This window comes from Equus asinus, chromosome 3 (genome assembly GCF_041296235.1).
Source record: "Equus asinus isolate D_3611 breed Donkey chromosome 3, EquAss-T2T_v2, whole genome shotgun sequence".
NCBI classification, from domain to species: Eukaryota; Metazoa; Chordata; class Mammalia; order Perissodactyla; family Equidae; genus Equus; species Equus asinus.
In genome coordinates, this window is record NC_091792.1 from 23,704,275 (window position 1) to 23,722,205 (window position 17,931).

At 33.4% G+C, this 17,931-nt stretch overlaps 1 long non-coding RNA gene across 1 annotated transcript; it reads right to left on the minus strand.

The window, feature by feature from the left end:
- Positions 1-892: 892 nt before the first annotated feature.
- On the minus strand, positions 893-17,290 carry LOC139044777 (uncharacterized). Its single transcript, XR_011501922.1, has 3 exons — positions 17,186-17,290; positions 15,300-15,399; positions 893-1,031 (listed from the first exon to the last, which is right to left on the minus strand). It is a non-coding gene; the product is annotated as an uncharacterized lncRNA (long non-coding RNA).
- Positions 17,291-17,931: the final 641 nt, after the last annotated feature.

Here is a 17,931-nt window from a genome sequence, read left to right on the forward strand (position 1 = left end):
ACAAAACTAAATCTATGCATTTAGGAAAATGTACAGCTTTAAATGCTTCTATTATAAAGGAAGGTTTAAAATCTGTGAGCTAAGGTTTCAATGTAAGAAGCTAGTAGAGCAAATTAAAGATGTTAAAAGACTATATTAAGGAAGATGAAAGTACAAATTAAACAAATTATTCAGGACAAAGACATGAAATAACAGCAAAAATCAATGAAATGGAAAACAAACAAAAAAATCAATGATAGAAGTTAGTTCTTTAAAATGATTAACAGAATTGATAGACATATAGCAAGACTGATCATGAAAAATAATATTTCAACAGCAGAAATAAAAGAAGGATAATTACTACATAGTCCATAAATTTAAATGTATAATAACAAATATGAATTTGGTTATGTTGATATTTTGGAAATTAGAAGAAAGGGGCAATTCCTTAAAAAGCATAATTTGCCAAAAGTATCAGAAGAGGAAATAGAAATTTGAATATGCCTATATCTTTTTTTAAAAAATGAACTCATAATTAAAAATCTTTCTACACGAAAGCTCAGATAACTTTACTAGTAAATTCTTTCAAATATTTAAACAAACTCAATGATCAACTAGAAGAAAATACTCACTTAATCCTGTTGTCAAAACTTTCCAAAGACATTGCTAAAAAAGAAAATTACAGATCAATATCCTTCATGAATTTAAGTGTAAAATTCTCAAGAAATATTGCAAAGTGAATCCAGTAATACAAAAAAATTAATACAACATTACTACGGGGTTTAAACCCAGGAATAAAAGGTTGGTTTAATATTTGAAAATCGATTGATGTAAATCACCGTATTTAAAAACTCAAGGAAAAAGATGCATCGTCTACACATATGAAGAAAAAACACTTTCCACTTGCCAGAATTAAATATGTCTTCTGAATAAAACCTCTCAGCAAATCAGAAGTAGAAGAGGACTTTCTCTTCATTAACAGTGAAATATTGAATGTATTTCCCCTAAGAAAGGCACTCTTGTCACTTCAGCATGCTCCTCGAGGACTTTGCCTGTGCAAAAATACAATAAAAGAAAGATGATTCATAAAGATTGAAAAAAATAAATGCAACTCTGTTGATTTGCAAATGATAGTTCACATTGTAAGGAACGAACAATAACAAAAAAAAAACTAGGGGTAAGTGAATGCAGTTGGTAACCACATGTAAGTTCAACAAGATGGGTCTTAAATGTAAAACCTAAAACTAAAAACTTCTAGAATAAAAGCTAGTAGAATACGTTCATAAGCTGCGTCAGTATGTATCCAAATTTCTTAGATAGAACACAAACTGAGCTTATCTAAAAGGAGAAAAGATTTAATTGGACATCATCAACATTAAAAATGCTCTATCCATAAAGATAACCCATTAAGAAAATGAAAGAGAAAACCAATAACTGCAAATATTCCTAATACGTATTTCTAACAAAGAACTTTTATTAAAAACTACATAAAGAACTCTTATTAATAAATAGCAAAGGACAAACTTTGCAATTTTAAAATGAGCAAACACTTGAGCAGATACAAAACAGATGTGTGACCATTCAGTAAAGAAATGAAAAGGTGTTCAAAGCATATACTCATCAGAAAACTGCAAACTGAATGCATAATGAGACCCTATGTCACACCCTCTAGGGTAGCAAAAATTAAAAGACAACATCAATATTAGTTGGCATGTGTAGCAATTGGAACTCTAATACAATACTAGTGGGTATGTAAAATGATTCAAGTACTTTAAAAACTATTTTTGACAGTTACAAAGTAAAAATATACCTACCTGTGACCAAGTGATCCCACTTTTATGAATTTACCCAAAAGAAGTGAAATGTTTATCTACAAAAATACGTATACAATTACTGTTAATTTTATCTTTATTCATTCAACAAAAAAAACTGGGGAAAAAAACCCCAAAATGTCCATAAACAATTGAACGGATAAACAGAATGTGATAAATTCACTTATTAAATTATGGAAAAATAATCAACAATAAAAAGAAATGAATCAACGTCCAAAACATGATGTTCAGCAAAAGTAAAACACGAAAGAGTACATATTGTATTTTTTCATTTGTGTGATGAAGTTATAAATAAATTAACCTAATCTATGGAGAAAAAAACCAGAACAATGCTTGACTCTATTCATGTGTGGTGGTGGGGGTTGACTGGAGAGAAACATGAAGGAACTTTCTGGGATAATTGAAATGTTCTAATCTTGATTTGGGTATTCGTTACAGGAAGAAATGGATTTTCAAAACTTATTGAACTCCACACAATACATATTTTTTATGTAAATTTTATTTCAATAGAAAAGAGTTTGGAAGAAAAAAGAACTGCACAAAACTGAATTGAACACTTACCATATGACTCAGCAATCCTATTTTTAGGGTTTCTCATGTGAATTGGAAACCTATGTTGACACAAAATCTGTGCACAGTGGTTTTATTTATGCCAGTTTTATTTATAATCACTAAAACCTGGAGACAACCCAAATATACTTCAACAGATGAATGGATAAACAAACTGGATAACATCCATATAATTGAATGCTACTCAGCAATAAAAAAGAATAAACTATTGATTCATGCAACAATGTGAATAAATCTTAAATGCATTTTGTTAATGAAAGAGGCCAGCTCCCAAAGGCTACATATTGTGTGATTTCACTTATATGAGATTCTGGAATAAGCAAAACAATCCAGATAGAAAAATAGATCAATGGTTGTTGGGTAGGGGGTTGGGAGGGTGGAGGGAGAGGTTGTCTACAAGGTGCAGCAACAGAAGCATTTGAGGATAATAGAGTTGTTCTGTGCAGCACTGTGTGGTGGATGCATAGCTATGCGTCTGTCAAAACCCACAGAGTCAACACGGAACGCAGACTGTATAAGAATGAATTTAATTACACTACAAATAAATGATATAACCACACTGAAGGGAGTGAATAAAGGAGCTGACCTACACTTCTGAGGGGATTTACTGTGTAGAAACCTGGCAGATATCACATCATCCAAGTGATCAAGGTCAACATCACCAGTAGAAAACCATGATGATATCACGTTCCCCTTGATATGAAATGCTGAAAATGATAATTCACCTCTGTGGTATTCTTCCCCTAAATTTGCAACCCCAATTGAATGATGAGAAAACTTAAAGACAACCAAAGTTGTGGGACACTCTACAAAATTCTACAAAGTTCCTGAACAGCACCCTTCAGTTTCCAAGTCATGCAAGACAAGGAAACACTGAGAAACCATCACAGATTGGAGGTGCAAAGGAATCACGATTTCTGAACTTGATGTGGTGCCCCAGACTGAGTCACGGAACAGGAAAAAAAATATTAGTGGAAAAACTGCTGAAATTCTTGGGGCTGGCCCTGTGGCCGAGTGGTTAAGTTCGCGCGCTCTGCTGCAGGTGGCCCAGTGTTTCGTCGGTTCGAATCCTGGGCGCGGACATGGCACTGCTCGTCAGACCACGCTGAGGCAGCGTCCCACATGCCACAACTAGAGGAACCCACAAAGAAGAATACACAACTATGTACTGGGGGCTTTGGGGAGAAAAAGGAAAAAGTAAAATCTTTAAAAAAAAAAACTGCTGAAATTCAGATAAAGTGTGTAGTTTAGTCAACAATAAAATCCTAATGCTAATCTCTTAGTTTTGACAAATGTGCCGTGGTTATATAAAATGTTAATATTAGGAGAAACTGAACGAAACGTATACAGGAAATCTCTCTACTAACTTTGATATTCTTTTGTAAATCTAAAATTACTTCAAAATTAAAAGTTAAAAAATGAATTTAAAGTCTTTGAGTCTTTGTATATGTTTCAGATATGTGAGAAGCCTGTGGATTATTTGTTCTTCAAAAGTTATAGTGAGTTATGTTGCAGCATAAGCTGGACCATTGTACATATTTTAGAAATGATATTTTTAATAAAAAATCCAATTTTCTGTATAATAAAAAACAGATATTATAGGTTGACTCCCTATTACTTACCCACATTCTCATTTCCTATCCATTGTTAGACAGTTTTAAAAACGTTACAGCTTTATTGAGATATAATTGATGTATAATTAACTGCACAGAATTAACATGCACTGTTGGGTAAGTTTTGATACATGTATAATCACGGAGTAATCGCCATCATCAGGAAAGTGAACACTCACGTCATCTCCAAACATTTCCTCATATCTCGGGGTAATGGTTTTGCTAATGTATTGCCCTTCTGTCTCCAACACTCAAATCCTCCTGGCCTTGACTGGCTGGATACTAGACCTTGAAGTCTTCGTTTATAGTTCCCTCATTCAAAATGTCTTCCTTAATTATTCCCGCATCACAGCCTGTACACCTTACTTTCACTTAGCTTACTACATTACATTATAACTATGTGTCTGTGGCAATTCTCCCCAGATTAGAAGGTGATATTAATGGTGAAAAGAATTTTGTTTCGCCATTGTATCCATAAACCTTAGTATAGATTAGCTGCTAAACACATATTCCTCAAATTTTATAATTCCATGTTTGTGTATCCTTTGCAGAAACACATACTATGCTTCTAATTGTTGAAATATTTTGTTTTTAGACAATATCGTTGGAAAAATAAAACTACCATGCTTATTTTGATTCAAGAGGTCTATGAAATAACATGATTGCCTTTTTTAATTAAAAGCCAATGGTGTGTGTATTTAATTATTTTGGTTAATCAAAACATAACATTCTTAAAAACGTGAATGTGTTATGAGTTCAGTGCCTCTACTATTGCAAAACTTTCTTCATTATTTAATGAAATTATTGACTTTCAAATATAGTTGGTATATTTAATTTATTTTGTTATCTATGATTGCTTTATAGTACAATTATATGTTCTCCATCAGTGACTGAGAACTTTATATATGAATTTATATGAGATTAGATATCATATTTTGGTACATCTCGTGATCATAATTAACATAAATAGACAAATATAGCTATTAAAGTTGCTGATTACTTGGTAATTAATATATCTTAGGCACGCTGCTAAATACTTTATATATAGTATGTTAACTACTTTTTACCAAAAACTTACAAATTAGGCTTTCTTACTCCCTTTTATTGATAAGTAAGCTGAGACTCAGAAAAGAAAGTTGAAAGGAGTGGAAATGATTAAATGTCTTTTAAACTATGGAATAAATTAAATCATTTTAACTGCTACTCACTTCACCAAGTAAACATCCCCAATGTGTGTGACATCCACCAGGCACAGGGGTTCAGACTGTTTGAGTTATATCATACTGTAAAATAGTTCCCAAACAATAATTTACCTTTTTGTAGCCCTTTACAATTTTCCATATGCATTGACAAACATTACCACTTCACAACCCCAAGGCAGTTAAGGCAGATTTCTGCCTCGACCATGCAGTTAAGGAAACAGAAGCTCAGCGACTTGAAAGGATTACTTAAAGTCACAAGACAAGTCACCCCTCCTGACTAACAGTGGGTATTCTCCCTCTGGCCTTCCTGTTTCTTTAGAAAACAATTAGGTTGTTCTGTTCTCACAGCATTTACACTTATGTTTCCTCTACCAGAAATTATTTTAGTCTACACATTTTCATGGCACACTTCCCTTCCTCATTGTAATCTTGCATTCCAATATATTTACTCATATTAACACCCCTTAAAATCTTACTATTCACAGAAGTTTTATTCATACAAGTTTTTACCTAGAAATTATCATTCATAATAGAATATAACTGAACTCTAGAGCTTGGAACACAACATAGCAAAATTTATCTCTATCTGAAAAATTGGAAATTATAGTAACTAAATATTTTTTCTTCTAATTTATTGATCATTATATGTAGGTTTATTTTTAATTGAAGGAGCAATTTAAGAATATCCTGGCTGTTTTCTGCTTTTTATGTTATCGTGGTCCATTATGATTATCCATACCAAGACTTTGTGATTATATATTAAAATAAACTTGTAGCTCATACATTAATTGATTTATGATTTTAGTGTGATGTTAAAGTATTAGCTGTCACTGTCATTAAGAAATGTTGGTATATCCAATACTGTTTTTTAAACCTAAAAAATAAATTGTCCTTCTGTTTACTTTTTACCTATTAAATTAATAAGATCTATTAAAATTTGAATTCCCTAAAATCCCCTAAGTATGTAATTTAAAAAATCTGTTGGGGTTCAGCCCAGTGGCATAGTGGTTAAGCTGGGTGAGCTCTGCTTTGGCAGCCAGGGTTTGCAGGTTTGGATCCTGGGTACAGACCTACACCACTCACCAAGCCATGCTGTGGTGGCATCTCACATACAAAATAGAGGAAGATGGGCATAGATGTTAGCTCAGGGCCAATCTTCCTCACACATACACACACAAATATGTTGGAATGTCAATATATCAATCTTGAAAACTTAGATCATAATACCAATATCAACATAAGCATAATCTAATATTTTATTAATTTTTTCTATATATTAATCAGTTGATGGACTTTAATTGAACTAAGTTGTTTATAGCAGTGGCTAAGTGACAAACAAATATTAGATATTTCTTTCCAGAATTATGTGCCTCAATAATTCTCTACAAATTTTGATGAGTTATTTCTCTAGATATTTTATGTTGTATCATTTTTGATTAACAACTTCATCAGAATGTCCTTCTGGTGTTTCCACGAGAAATAAATTATATACAGCCTACTGAAAAATAACTATATTGCTCTGCTATATCAATTGATTGTGACACATTAATAGTAACATTAATTCTTATAATGGGAAAGGAATTTGGGGTTAGGTTGAAAAAATATTTGAGTTTTATTTGATATACTTCTTAATAATTTTAATTGTATAACATTTTACAGTTTCAAAAGGCAAATCCAATAGAGTGGATGTAGTCTGTTGTATTATTTCTAATTAGAGATAAAAAACCATTTTAATTATCATGATTTTTAGTTCTTCTTTGATAAAATGTAGCTTATAACACTTCTGATAACATAATGGAAGTACAAAGTATTTTTATAATTTCCATGTTTTAATTATTTTTATTTTTCATTTACTTACCTGTACTACCAAATGGAAAAGTTTTAATATGGAAACTAATTCACAATTTACTAGCTTCCTATCAAAAAAATGATTGCTTTGGAAGAGAACAGAAGTAATAAAATCTAGTTAGTTGAAAATTCAGAGAAAATAAATGCTAATTATTTCTTTTTTTCCTTCCCTTAACTTAGCACATAAACAATCTGGGCTTCTGTGTGGCACATGGTGACTCTAGGTTCAGGTTGCCCAGGATACTTACAGTTTATGATGCTGCCTTGGTCTGATTGTTTTCTGTCTCCCATTCACTTTCAAGATTGTCCCAGTAATGACAACAAATTCTATGGTCATCCTTTACTTAGGGAAAACTATACAATTGTGGGAAATATTAATTGACATAAATGATCTCAGTTTGCTTAATAACTATAGGGATTAAGTTATTTGCTCACTTGTAAGTATATTTCTAAATTACTAAACTGAATTTCTCAGTTACTAAATTGAATATTGTGGAACACATATACACAATTATAATCAATGTGAGTAGTACTGCAAATACTGCAATGCAAATATAAAGAATATATCTATGCAGATTTGAGTTATTTCAACATATACTAAATTTTAATTTATGTTTTTCTTTTTATTTTTATTGTGATAAAATATAAATAGCAAAATTTACCATTTTAGCTACTTTTAAGTATCCGGTTCAGTAGTGTTAGGTATTCACATTGCCGTGCTTAATTTACATTCGAAGAATATATCAGTAATGAGTCATCAATACACCCTGAAAATCATAACTTAACAGATCCTAAGCAAAATTACCAAATGGCTAAAGGGTATGTTTAAGGCTCAAATTCTTCTCTATGCCCTGATTCCAAATTATGGGAACCCTACTTACAGTAGCACACTTTGGTCCCTGGGTGCTAGGAGAGTAAAACAATTCACAGTCTACTGAGCCACTGAAATCCAACCTGCCTCGAACTGTGCCTGGAAACTGTTCAGGTAATAATAATCTATCAGTACTTGGATCAGAATAGTTAAGTGATTTGGCTATAGTCACACAGTGAATAAAATAAAATTTTGAGTTTTTTATGACTCTAAATATCTCACATTTTTATTATCTATATTAGCTTCTTATTAGAAAGCAGGCATCATCAAAGAAATATAATTTTTATGACACACATTATCAAATTTTTATGTTGAAGATATGGGCTGCAAAAGACAATTACACCTAAAACTAAATCTCAATAAACAAATGCCCTCAGCAGTGATTGCTTTTGTATTTTGCATTGTAACTAAAGATGCTATTTTTAAAGCACATAATATAGAGCTAGACTCTGCTTGAATTCACACTCTCTCTTTGAAACTATATAGTGTGTGAACTTAGGTAAGCTCCTTAAACTCTTGGAGCCTCAGTTCCCTCATCTGCATGCAGACACAATGATAGTCACTCCTCACCTGAAAATGGAGATTACATTAATGCTTACGGAAACCATGACCTTGTTATGAGGCTCAAACCACTTCTCATTATGTGGTTCTTTGCAGTTAATAACATGATCTTTGGAATCAGACTAGCCAGGTTCAAAATCAAGTTCAAATGCTTTTAAGCTCATCAATTTTAGCATACTGCTCAACTCAGTGCTTTAGGGTCTTCACTTGTAAAAATGGAAATAATTATAGCTCCTATGTTTTACGATTATGGTGAGGATTAAGCGAATTATGTATACTGTATTTAGAACACTGTGTGGCACAGAATTAGTGCTCAAAATGCATTAGTCTTTATTGCGATAACTTTCTTCATTTTTCTAGTTACAATTATTTCCACTGCAATTAAAAACTCACACAATACAGAGGTTTCACTGCAATAAGAATACAGAGCCCATTGATTACAAGGAAGATTAATAGAGTAGAGCTTCATGGGAAGTGACAATCTTCAGGAACCCTGGCCTAGGAGCCCAAGCAGCTACCTCCACCTCGTAGTGGTAAGAGGATCTGAGAAGTTTTCAGTCGGGTGGCTGGGCTTTATTCAGGCCTCCATTCTGTCCAGTCAACCAACACCATCGTCACAAGAACCAAGTCACAGTGTACACAGAGCAACCACTTTGACAGCCTCCTGCCAGGGAAGCTTCTTTAGAAGAGATGCTATGAAGTGTAGTCAATAGAACCCACCCAGGATGCCAATTTTGAAAATAAAGAAACAGCAATGGGCAGATTCAATAACTGTCAATGCTTCTGCCATTCAGGAGAGGAAAGGAAGGAATCTTAATCCATGTGTTCCAGGCTGCAGAGCTCACAAATTTTCAAAGACTTTTAATTTTCTATAAATAATTCTATGGCTACAAAATTTTTAAATTATAATTGTCTACACTAAAACCTACATTAGACTTCGTTTTAAGGTGTCAACTACTCACAGCTTCCTTCCTGAGGTCCATCCCCAACCCCAGGCTAGGCTCTTCCCTCCCTGAGACCACCAAAATCCAGACAAACAAATTACATTTAGCGAGCTTCCAGGCTAGACTAATCACAGTCCTCTGAGGAGCTAAAAGTCTTCACAAGTTAGTTATTGGCACTGAAATTGAAAGACCGTGCAGATTCAAAGCGTGTGTAGAAAGTGCAGTAACCTGAGAAATGGGGTTCCACGGAAAGAGAAGATTGTCTCCTCCACTCCTTCCTCACAGGAGAAAATGTACAGGAAGAAGCAGGGAGAACTGCGAGAGACAGATGGAAAAGCAGCCTCACCTGCTTACATTTCATGGTCTCAGGTCCACCATTCAGACCGGCTGGCTCCTCATATCCTGTCCTCCAATTCTGGGAGCTCTCTGCACACTGAAGCCCTCACAATGCTAATACTCCACCCTCCTTTTCTTAAGTAGCTCAGAGTCTCCATGCTCTGTAACCAAAAGAGCCTTGACTGGAACAAAGAACACTGAGCTCAGAGAACCTCACTTGCTATAACATTTCTGCACTTCCTCATGCTCCTAAGAAGAAATGCAGAAACAAACAAACTTGGTGAAACAAATGCCTAGTGCTTAACATATATCTCATGCTCTACATACTTCATATTATATCAAAGTGATCAAAAATGTTATCAAATGATCTCTGCGAACACTTTTCGTGTAGAACTGTGAATGCATTCAATTGCAATTGTGTTAAACATATTTTGTAATGATTCAGGATATTGACTCATAAATTTGTATTTCTAGTATTATTAAATGTATAACACAGATGAGGCCCTGTATTTCTAAATTTACGATTTTTAACTAAAAGAGAAGAGTATTTAATTCGAGGGAAGAAATATGCTTTGGTCTTAATAATAAACATAATGTCTTTGGTTTATGGAATGAACTATATTTCCTCCTGTCAGACTATAACAAAATAGTCCCTATTGTTAGCAATACTTCATTATCAATTTTTGAAAATACCTGGGAAATCAAAAAAGGCAATAGAATTGAGAATAAGAATATTCAATTTTGTGCAGGTTAATCTGAATGATTAAATAAAAAAGACAATACGTAGAGTAAAAATTGCTGTAAAATGGCTCCTCTTCTATTTTATTTGCTATGAGATGATGATATTTTAATACTAAATTAAAATATTAGCTTAGATTAAATGTTTTCGGTGTAGTATATTAAACGCAGGGATCAATCTTAAAGTAAATGAACACCTTATTAAAGAACAAAAGATATCTAACTGGATTTTGTATGTATATTAAAGAAATTTAGAGTAAAAAAAATGTTTCATTTTATGGGGGACTGTCATCTATATGTAATATAATTTTCACCGATAAGTGAGGTAGCAAGGTAAGCATAAAAACTCCCAAAGGAAAATCAAGGCATAGGAAGGCATAAATGATGTTCTAAGGTCCTAATAAAAGGCAGTACATAGACTAAGACCAACCCTCTTAACTCCCATCCAGGATTCGTCTTCTACACTAGGTTCCACAAGGCTCCAGGATTGTTGCAATCGATTCTAATGACAAGGGGAACTTTGAGGAGAGGAAGTATTTCCCTAAAAATCTAATTCTATTTGTGTGTGTGTTTCATGTGTGTTTCAGCATACTACTTCTCTGTGTTGATAGAGCAGATATTTGATGTAGTTTTGCAAAAAGAGAAGATAATTTGCAAGTCATACATAATATGTTTTGATAGAAATGCTGTTCAAGGGCTTTTTTGAAAAGGCCTTTTCTAGAAACTATACTTGCTTTGGGGCCCCAGTCCAGTTTCTGTATCACAGAACATATAAGGAACATGTAATAACATGTGCTAGATAGTGTGTTGAGAATTATAGGAGATGACAAAGTCAGTATACTCAAAAAGATATAATTTCTTTGGATAAGGCATCAGGAGAAGTAAGTGTGAACTAGATACCTCCAGCACCTAAAAAAATTTCCAGCATATAGTCAGTACTCAATAAATATTTTTTAAATGATAAAAGGACAAAGCTTTTCTTGAATATTCTTAATAACCAGGTAATTATTTTGCTTTTTCCTTTGTGTTGGAAAGAATTTAAAAATTGAGACAAAAAAGAAAAAATAATACAATTCATCTCAATAGATTCCTAGCACCCTTATAAGATTTACAGGAACCATTTCCTGGAACACTTTATTTTTACAGGAACCATTTCCTGGAACACTTTATTTTTGTTTCTTTTCTATCTTCATAGAGTCAGCAATACATATCTACATTGCCTTGAGATAATCAAGTGCTTTTTAAAATTCCTTATTAGTCAGTCAGATTTATTGCTCATCTTAATTTTATTTATAAACATTAAATTCTATGCTATCTAAACAGACTGCCTTAACATTTGTGAATTATGTGATATTATCTCACTTGTAATAATGAAAATACATTTTCAGTGATTTAGTATAGAAAATATTTTCCAAGGAAAAAAGGACAGTAGATTGGTTATAATCTGACATCATCACCATCACTCGCAAATGCATGTGTTATGGGTCTATTTGCACATGATGTTTCACTGGGCACTCCTTCAAACACCTTATTCAGTGAATAAATCAGCAGCTACATGACAATAGTCTTCCTGAAAACAATCAAACTTGAAAACAATATTGAAATATACAGTTATGCAAGAAAAATGCTTGCCGTAAAAATTCAGGATATTATGGGAAGTCAATGTAGAAATTCAAGATTAAGTTCAATAAAAAAGCATGCATTATGTTTTGAGAGTGATATTTATCAGAGAGCTCTTCTCTTCTAAAATGCTTTTGCATTTACTAAAAACAAATTTGAGCACGAAGGTAACTTTTTTCCAAAATATTCAATCCATTGAACTCTTCTTTATACAGAGCTCTGAATTTGCATGAGTTCAATGCAAATCTCTCAAGAAACATGTCCTTGTTTAAAGCTCCAGGATTTACCTCCAATTTTTCCTCAAACAAGTCCCTTCTTTAGTCTCTCAGTTCTCTATTTCAATGCGTTAAATAGCAAAATTCAAAACAGAAAGGAAATAGCATGGATTTGTCATGGCGCTAAATACCAGCCCAACTCATTTTCCCTAATCTTAAGAGGAAAAAAGTGTCTGAGAGGACAATACTTTTTCCCCTTCTTACGGTACAATACTTTTTCCAGTTAACTATAAATTAGTAACAGACTTAATCAGACCCTTTTAAAATGTATCTCCTTATTTTCTAACCCAGGTTCCATAAGTATTCATAACTCCTAGGTTCATTATTTTTTTCTGAGAATTGCACAAAACTAAATATTATACAACTGAAAAATGAACCATATCAACTCTGTTTATTATTGATAAAATTTTTACTCCAGAAATATCAATTATTCAAAAATATGTTCAATTATTCAGTAAAAGTTTTTACTCCATAAATATCAATTTTTCAAAATTATGCCACATTTTCTAAAGACATGTTAAACTGACACAGTTTTGTCATTAAGGTAATCAAATGTAATAATATCCTACATCAAGGAGACTTCTCTTTTGTGTGATTTTTCACTCATTCACTAACTAGGAAAGTTTGAAAGCTGACATTCCTGCATCTCTAGTTTCCAGGATCACCAGGACACACATGATGCAAAAAGAGTGGCTCTCACTTCCCCCTTATTTATATAAGGATTCAAAAAGATGTTCTTTCTTTCTGTGGTGAGTGTGGCAGACATCGTTTGTCCCTAGCCAGCAAAGATTTTTCTCCTCTTTATTCCTTACCAGGGGATCACTCCTCAGCATGTTTTCCATCTGGACTTCCACAGAGAGATGGAGCAGGAAGAGGAATGATTTTCTTTCTGATAATAAAAGAGAGGTATTGGGTGCTGGCCCAGTGGCATAGTAGTTAAGTTCACGCCCTCTGCTTTGGCTGCCCTGGTTCACAGGTTCAGATCCCAGGCGCAGACCTACACACCTCTCATCAAGCCGTGCTGTGGCAGTGTCCCAAAAACAAAATGGAGGAAGACAGGCACAGATGTTAGCTCAGGGACAATCTTCGTCAAGCAAAAAGAGGAAGATTGGCAACAGATGTTAGCTAAGAGCCAATTTTCCTCACCACAAAGAAAAAGGTGTGAGAGGAAGATCTTTCTCACTGTTTGCCTTGAGTGTTCATTCACTGAAGAGAAACACAATGGTTGGAGTTGCTGTACCATCCTGTGACCACCTGGGACAGGAAGTCATCTAAAATCTGAAGAATACATATAAGGCATATACAAAAAACAATCTAAGGCAGGCTAATAACCTAATGAGTTTTCAAATGAAATATGAAGATAATTAAGGCAAATGCTTAATTTTGACTTTTTTCCCTAGAATTAGTTATATGTGAACTCTGTGTAAATTATTTCCACAAATTCAAGTAAAAGAATTGTTTGAACCAAATTATAACATTAATGTGCTTATGCAAATATTAATATTTATATTAAACATTTCCAAATGTTCTTCATTATTGAAGAACGCTTTGAGAAGAAGAAACTTGCCACCAAGCTTATTGTTATTATTATTTTAGGAAATAGTTACAGGATAAACACTTCACACGTTCCTTTCCTTTCCCCATTTTTCCTTTGACCATTTCCAAATTATAGAAAAGCTGCCTTTGTAAGGAGGGTTAACCCGTTTAAATATATCAAGATACATCACATGAGTTTTAACAGGAAACTCATTTCACTGTGTTGAGAGATCAGCGTGGTGTTCTCACTAAGACATTTGGACAGACGATTATAGCCGTTCAGTCAATGCATGAGTCGCGTCACTGCCAAGTCTTCCTCCCTCCGGTCATGGATTACTGACCTTTGGGCAGCTGCCTATGCAAGAACGAAAAGATGCATGTGTCTCTGTCTGAAACCCTCTGTAGTAATTCTAATTGACTGCAGTGATATCTACCGGTGACAGTGGAGAAAGCTGACAGCTGCAGGTCCTGTGGCTGCAGCCAAAAAGCCACTCTTGTGGAGCTCTGAGATGAGTATATTAAGTACTTTTACTAGCTCAGCTGGTGAAGTTACTTTAGCTCACTTGGCATGAGCACTGGCCTGAGAATAGTAAATCAGCTCTTAAAAGTATCTTCTTGTCATCTGAAATGTAAATGTTCAGTGAGCTAATACTAATCCTCGCTTATAAATAGAACTGACCCTCTAGTGCTGTAGTGTCATCAAGAAACTTTTCAAGAAATGAGAGATTTTGCTAACTTTTCTTTTCCTTTGCCTAACCCCATTTTCCCTTCGACACACAATAAGTGGAAATCATAGAACAGCTCAAGATTAGATATCATAAAGAGGATCACAGGTGAACACTCCAATACATTAGTGTGCCGGACTCACACAGGAAAATGCAGTCAGAAGCTAAACTTTAAATTGTTTGTAGAGAAGAGGAGAGAAAAAATATCTGCTGTCAGACAAGTTGGAGCAAATGAAACATATCATTAGGGCATCCACAAAGTGCTATTGTTTTTAAGTAGCATATGCTGTCAAACTTTTCTCCAAATCACCTGAAGTTGCTCATGAGGTTCTGTCTTAGATGGCAAAAAGAAATGACAGAAGTTCATCATTTTCAACATACTAGAATTCATCACTGGGAATAAACTTTTCCACTAGATTATAATGATTTAGTCCTGCTTGAGGCTTGACTGAATCTATGTTTACACATTTACTTTATCGAACAATACATAAAATACTCCAAACACAATCACAAACATCAACAAAGAAATCTGAAGATTCTAAAGTCCTGCTTGTAACATAGACAAATAATTGCTAGAGGCACAAAACTTCAACTTTTCCAGCAAAGAAAGCGTGCAATTAACAGAGAAGCTAATTGAATTTTTTCTTACTTGAAATACTTGACAGAATGGGCTGTGTTTTATTACCTTTCGTATACCAAATGCCTTGAACATAGGAGAGCAGAAATAGTAGATGCTTGGTAATTCATTGCTAAATAAAAAAATAGATAAATGACATTTGTAAGCAGCAACACATTCTTGCCATTTCTGAACTTAGCTGGAAAGTAAAATTGGCAAAATCAAAATTGGATGGTGCAGTGAAATCTACAAAAATAAAACAATTTATCCTTCCTAGGATGCCCTTATAAGTGAATTAATTGCTTGTTTTATCTAATTAGATATCCTCTAAATATCCCAAAGATTATTTTTTCCCTCATTCATCACATTTTAATATTATCACAGTGTTATAAATTACACGGTTTAAGCATTTTACTAACATAGTGCTGTTTAGGATAAGTAATATTTTCTCATTAAAATCTTCTTTATAATTTTTCCCCAAAACTTTGAATCCCATTTTTCAGATATAGATCTTGTTTTTTAGCTTAATTTAAAATTAATGTTCTTATAATACTTTATAGGAGAAGCAAAGCAGTTCACTTTCTACAATGATCCAGGTTTACAAAGGAAGAAACGGAATGCCTTAAAGCAGATAATCGGACAGAGTAACAGTCTAAGGAAGCAAGTTCATCTTTATACTGGATTTTAGTTTTATGTTCCTAAATCCAGTGCCACAAAGGTTTTAATTATTACTCATTTTTAAATATGCTCATTTAAAATATTTTAAGTAGTGCTCACTTAAAAATGCTCATTGAATTTGCCAACTTAAGTGCCCTCAGGAACACCTTTCCTGCAGACAACGCAGATCGTAAATACTATGATCAGGATAAAAATAAGGAACAGTGGCTGCCAGGGAAAGAGGGCCGCTTGGTCTCCTCTTGGTAGCACAAATTCCCTCACGTACCCGAGATGCTACCTCTATGTCCCTGGCCATTCACAATGAAAACGCAAACAAAGAAGAAAGGTCTATAGATCGTAACAAGCTATATTTAAAAAGCTATTTGATTTGGGCTCCAGATCTGCCCAATTGTTTAATTACTCAAATTTAACTTTCCAGAATTATTTCTTATTATACTGGCTTACACAGACACTAAAATAGAAATTAAAATGCAGAAAAGCATTCAGGCAATAAACTGAATAAAACTCAATAGAATAATATATCTGGACAACTCACACGCTTTTTAAAATCCTGGCTACAGCTTGGATCTCATCTATCCTATTATTTGCTTAGTGTTATAATTAACAGAGGTTCATAACTGAAAGGTTATGTGAGAATTGTATTAATTCTATAGTTCTCACCAATTTATTTTTCATTTTCTAAAATCATAATTATGTGTAGTTAATCCAAACATGTGCATTAGTTTCTACACAGTGTGTGGTTTGTTTATAGTTTCAATTTTCTCATCGGAGAGACCCAGGTTGAATCTAGGATTCCATTAGTTACTTTGTCCAATTCCTAAATCCTCTGAATCTGTTACCCACCTACAGATATAGATAATACCTTTAATGGAGCATTTGTATAACATTTTATATTAATAAATGCAGTAAAATTAATAACAACAATAATAAAATTATGCTTATTTCACGTAAAGAACTATTTGGGATTTGATAAAGAAAATCAATGCTAATGTTGAGGTCTATAGAATATATCATCAGTATTTCATTGGATCATTTAGGAAAGTTATGACTGAAAATATTGTAAAAAAAATTAAGTTGTCAAATTTGTACAACCTAAGAAACCCTTCCTTCCACCAATCCATGATATCATGTAGAACTCCAGAACACAAATTATTTGCAATAATACATTACAATATGGATCACCAAAGAAGTGTGTCACACCATTCTTTTGAAACGATTCTTCACAAAGCGTCACTATTTACCTTCTTTCTGCTGGAGGTAGGGAGGATGGGTTTCCTGGTAAACCAAGAATACACTGTGCTTCCCATGAATTTCAAAATTCACTTAAAATTTTACCATGAATTTACCAATAAAAAGGCTTGAAGAAGTCCTGCAGTAAAATATTTATTTGATTGTAAAACACAATTGAGTGGTACACCTATAGAGATGCTGCCTTACAGATCTGGAAGAAGCAGAAACACGAGATTGAGAACAGCGGAAACAAAGGCTCTCATAGAATTAACTGATATCTCAAGAAACTAAATTTATTTCAAAAACTATGTATAAGCTTATTTGATCGAGGTCCCATTTTCATAGGTATATTAGAATGATTATGTCAGCTCTAAGGGATAAAAATCAGAGTAATCACATCAATGACTCTATTGAATACATTTGTTAAGGACATAATGAAGCACAACTTCAAATTATAAAAAAACAAAGATTTTTTCAAAAAAGGACACTTTTGAATACATCAGCCCATATGTCATAAATCCAATTTAAAAATGCTCTGCAAATTGGCCACTGCAACCAAAGCAGTGTATATTGTAATTCTTATGTTTTTATATTGTATAGGGTGGTTTCCTTTGTTAAATTATAAGAAAAACATAATACACTGAGACTATGGTTACCTTTGAACATGAGAAGCAATTAATTGGATAGAGAGGAAATCTGGTAGGGAAGAACTCCAACCTGAGAAGATAGCAAAGAGTAGTAAGATGACTAACAAAAA